Source organism: Folsomia candida, unplaced genomic scaffold (genome assembly GCF_002217175.1).
Source record: "Folsomia candida strain VU population unplaced genomic scaffold, ASM221717v1 Fcan01_Sc051, whole genome shotgun sequence".
NCBI classification, from domain to species: domain Eukaryota; kingdom Metazoa; phylum Arthropoda; class Collembola; order Entomobryomorpha; family Isotomidae; genus Folsomia; species Folsomia candida.
In genome coordinates, this window is record NW_019091243.1 from 48,835 (window position 1) to 54,414 (window position 5,580).

The 5,580-nt window shown below is 38.4% G+C and overlaps 1 long non-coding RNA gene across 1 annotated transcript; it reads left to right on the top strand.

The window, feature by feature from the left end:
- On the top strand, positions 1 to 679 carry LOC118433420. Its single transcript, XR_004833368.1, has 2 exons — positions 1 to 518; positions 575 to 679. It is a non-coding gene; the product is annotated as an uncharacterized LOC118433420 (long non-coding RNA).
- Positions 680 to 5,580: the final 4,901 nt, after the last annotated feature.

Genomic DNA, 5,580 nt, shown 5'->3' on the forward strand with positions numbered 1-5,580 from the left:
CGGCACAAACATCATCTATTTTCTCTCGTACCGTTAAAAATGAATCCCTCACTTTACTTCGCTTTCTTCCTCGTCGTCCTCCCACACTTTTGTCTTACTCAAAATGACAGCCCCGCCATATATTTCAACCAAACTCTGACCCCTGGTGTATTCTCCGACTCAAAATCGAATCCCAACCAAGCCTGCGATCCTGGCGACTACCTCTGTGCCGATTTGTCTGGTTGCTGTGTCCGTGGATCGATCTGTTGTGGGAACTGGTGCTGCATAAATGGCGCCAGCTGTTATGGCGGTACCTGCCGTGTCGTGGAATCCTGCCCTCCAGGATACTTTGACTGCCACAACGACTACTGCTGCCAGACTGGGTCGAAATGCTGTGGGTCGAAATGCTGCATCAATGGCGCCGTATGCACGGGTGGGACCTGCATCAGGAACTCCCCTGGCTCCGCGTCACTCAATTCTGCCATGACGGGTTTGATTCTTGCGATCCTGGTCGCCATATCGGTCCTGAATTCGTGAAGGTGAGAATCCACTAACGTAACTTTCGCTTGGATTCAGACTCATTATTATTTTTTAGTTTGGCAAATACCAGATGAAACGCAAGCAGCATAACATTTTTTATTTGGAATATTTTTATTCTCCGCAACATTTGTATAATAAAAAAAGCTGTCATGATAAAAAATTGCTGTACAGGGTGTTCGAATTTTTATTTTCATTGTCAAAATTTCAATGCTTGTGAAATTTATTATACTTCGATAGCAAAATATGTCCCGTAATTAAAATGTGTTCAGTCCTCTTGAACTTCAAACAGACAAGATATTCGTAATTATTTAGGTTTCTATCACATCCAATAAAATCTACATTCGCAAAAATTCCGTAGAAGAACACATAAGATCATTACAAGTCCCCCTAACGTCCAGGACAATATGTACTGCCCCCACTCATTTCCCAATCATGCTTTAGGAGACGCCAACTGGGCGACATCAAATTGCGTCACTCCATTGTAATAGAGGCGATCCGCCAGATTAATTAAATCCAGGTGCACGTCCGCCACATCTCGGTATTCCACACCACTTAAACAGATAAGATAAATTGTTTCAGTAAAATGAATAATCTGCCAACCTCTAATTTTAGGTATGTCTGCATTTGAACTTCTATCTGTACTCCGAAAAGCATAAATAATATCTAATCAATCACTTTATAGATTTCCCTACGAACTATTCCGAACCTGCAGCACATACATCTAATTTTTTTACATCTTTTTAATTTCTCATTTCTCCCTGATTTACGTTTACGATATAGAAATATAGTTTTTAACCTCTGTAGGTAAATAAACAACAAGAGATATAGAACTTAACTAGATTTCTAACAATCTGTACATTTATTTATTACGAAATATTCCGTTGCAATATTTATATGGGGTCATCCCTCAAGATTATGAAAGTTCCAAATTCTACTCAATCCAGTTTGGTTCCTAAGTAGATATTCTGCAAAATATATAGAAACACCATTTGAGAATCTGTATTTTCAAAATTTTTCGAAATTGAATTTTCAAATTGTAAAGGAAGTAATTTTAAGCATACATGTTTTTAGTTTTTTGAATTCGCGCCAAAATTCAAAAAGTTACAGCGATTTGAAAATTCGAGATTTTGGCTGGAAAAATATTTGAAAATCCTGCCACGCGCTTGAAAACGAGTATTATCGAAAGAGCAAAAATACTGCTCCGCTTATTTTTGAATATGATCAATTAAAATTAGTCTCATCAAGATTGGAGATACGATTGCGATTTTGCATTGTTAGTACGAAATATTACGAATTTCAACACCAATTTCCGAACTACGTACAAATATTAAAAATGTGAAATTACGAAAAACAGGCTCTGGGAAAACTTGTTTTCTCATTATTCTCCTTTTATTTAAAATTTGCACATATGTACATAATACAATCAAAATTTTGTTATTCATCGCCGTTTCCAAGGGTACCGGTCATCCTGAAAATAATATGTAACTTATTTATCCGTCCATCAATTATAGAAGGCCTTAATTTTTTTGTTACCCGTAGCATCGTATCCCACCACTCCTTATCCGACTTCCCGGTCAAATCTTTCAAAAAATTCGCGGTATACGTTCCAGTCTGACAGGCTTTATTCATATCGTAAATCAGCGCCCTCTCTGACACTGAATCCAGATAATCCACCAACCATCCCGTCCCCTGCGGTTCTCTGTTGATGTCTGAAATTTAAAAAAAAATTACCTTTAATTCCAACTACCAAACCTTTAACTTTCTAAAATTCCCACTTTCTTCCAACTTCGGCTTATCCGTCGACGTCCATGGTTCGTAGTGCCATCTCCGCGTCCACTCCGCCATCCCTTCGACGAGCCAGCCCGGACAGTCTCTCGCTTGGTGGAGGATGTGCGTCATTTCGTGAATGATGAACCCCGTGTCTCTCAACCCCGTATTTCTCAACCATTGAGCATTCACCCCGATCTCACCCCCTCCCGCCCATGCCACCCCTTCGTCCTTGGGACTGAACCAGACCCGAATCTTCCTCACCGGTTTGTAGGCCGAGGTGTACATTATATTTTGCACGAATGGGAACCAAAGTTGCATTATCCGTTTCAATTTTTCCCCAAATTCTCGCAAATCTTGGGCTTGAGAAGTGTCCATGTCAATTTCAACTTTTTCTGATAATTAATTTCAAAAAATTAGAAAAGGACCCAAGCTTCGAAAAGGTGACCTCACCTGACAGCTGACCACCAAGCCGGCAATCGCTCACAGAGGTCAACTTGTCATTAAAACCGCCCAAATTAGCAGCCCCGGCGGTTTGAAGGTGATAATAGTCCCCCTTGCACTCTACATCTTCCCAGAGGCGGATACAGTCGCTGGTCCTGACGGAGGACGCCTTGTCGTTGAAGTCAAGGTCCAAGACGTTCCTACACCTCCCCCCGTCTAGCTTGAAGGTCACCATGCGGCCTAAGATAATTCAAATTTTGCACATAAGCCGGGTAAATTTCTCAAAAAGTGAGTATGCCATACCTTCAAAATTCGAATGTTCCCAAAGATTAACTTCTGCAGGGAGATATAAAAATCTTAATTAATTAGCCAAAGACCCCTCATAACTTTTTTATTTCATTAATTTTGCATACCTTGCGACTTCACAGTGCTCGCAAATACTGCGAACAACACGTAAATCGAAACCACCATCTCGAATTTCGTGATTGTAAACGAACCCATCCAAATATTTCCAGAATGCAGGCCAAGATTTTGGCTACATGTGCAAAATTAAAAGACTAATAGCCTCGCATTTATATTAAAACTTTAAAACACCTCACCGCAAATTATCTTTTCTCAGAATATATAAAACTAATCAAAATTACCAGGTTTAGAATAAATAATTGCCGTGTTTTATGGATTTTTTCAAAGAAATTGCGTCACGTAAATTTAAGCCGTGTTTGTTCAGCTGCATGAGACGTTATGGGTTAACTATTTGCACAAATAAATTAATAAATTATTTAATAATTATTAATATAATGTACTCAATTAATTAATGGATGACAATAAAACGTAATTCACAGTAAACAAAATTACTAATTAATTAAAAGTATTTCTCATCAATTTAAAACCATTCCTCCAAACAATGCTTAATTACATGTGTTCAGAATTTATCCTGCCTTCAATTCCATATCGCTTAATTTTAAAATAGGTCAAGTGCAAAATATGCTTAATTTTAAAACAAGCAGCCATTTTACATTGTATTTGAGTGCCCTTGACTTGTTTTAAAATTAAGCCGACGATATATCACGAACAAAGTTTACGGGGTATTGAATCCATGAAAGTAGTCCATGAAATCCATGAAATCCATGAAATCCTAATTGACAAATCAATTAGCCTATCAACATATTCATGACTAGGTCATTCTAGGTGCCCTTCTATTTCTATTCCAAAGTTTGTCCAATTCCCATATGACTACAGATCTGCACTCTTATTTCCGTGTAAAAAATTTTATTTCGGAAAGTGTGCTATTTATGAGGCACTCAAGATCTTAAGTTGTCCCTTCATTCTATGAACTAAATGCATTTTATGAAAAATAAATTGTTTTGGAAACCATTAAAAATGTGAAATTTCTAATTATAAGAAAATTAATTTTATTATTAATTGAATTTCATTTTTCTAAAAGATTTCAAAACTACAAAAATCTACAACTTTTCCAATAATTTAAATCCTCCGACCATTATCACTAGCGGAAATAAAGTCTTCTGGATTTCAAACAGTATCGACTCAAGAGAACTTCCCGCCCCAAATCAGGCCATGTCTTCACCAAGCGAAGCTGAAACCTTCTCCCGTCGTATGGTTATCACTCACGAAAACAAGGAATAACCGCTCCCATGCATACCGTCCTTGAGAGTGTCTTATATCATTGCAAATCCTGATAATTAGCAAATTTTTGAGTAAGTACTGTGTAAAATACGCATGCACAACATACCTGTAACTGTATCTTAAATGTCCATATCTGATAATCGAATCTGGTAAAATCATGTATACCGCTAAACTGTCCCCACAACCGTAGCTTTTCTCCATTTTCCCCGCATAGTGGAATCCAGTGGTATTAAGAGTTTGCAGAGGATTTATCACAAACGTTGCTACCTCATTGTTCTTGTAGTGCTCGTCACCCCCAGGGTAATCGATATTCCCACTTCTTGACTTGTAGTGAAAATGGGAGAAAGTTCTGTTCGAATATTTCAACTCGTTTCCAAAGCCGCCAAATTCCAAAAGAAAATTATTCTCTCCATTACTCTTGGTTGCATTGAATTCCAACGTCACAAATAGGATTGGCCCGTCGAAAACGTATCTCTGATCAAGTCTTGGATCTCTGGAAGGCACAGGAAAACTATTACCGCCAGATATTTATTTTATATAACTCTGGAATTCTTTTCACCCCGTGGTGGTGGTACGAGCCGTAATGGATTGCAACCAACTCGGTAGCAATCTATCACCAGGTGGAGCCACCAACGTCATCAAAACGTGACAACGTATATTTCCAAAGGCGGTACTGCTAAATTTCAAATTAATACCAGGTATTTACATCAGTTGCCTTGCACCCTTGACATCGGCGTTTGTCCCATTTCTCTCGTTAATTCGTACCAGGGTCATCACAGGGGTCACAGTTACCTTCGCCGTGACTGGCAAGTCCCTGCTGACTAATTCGATCCATACGAATTCAAAAGTGTTTGCCCTAATGGTCCAAGTATACGATGTCGCATAGTCGTAGGAATAATTCGAAATAAAATATATTCTCCCTGACTCAGCAATAATTACATCCCCATTTGTCGAATTAATGGAAAATCTTCCTAAATTCTGCTCCGGTTTGGCGCTCATCATTTCAATTTCATTCTCCCACTGACAAGGAGCAGTTGGCCACAAATACGTATGAAATAGCAGTGCAGAGAACATCGTCGTCAATGTGAGTAGGGTGAACAGCAAGCACAGTGTAAAAGGATAAATTTTATTCGCTCCTAGATTTGAAAAAGTGGAAAAATTTTATAAAATTGTACTAATGCAAGAAGAAGTTCGAAAACTCTTATC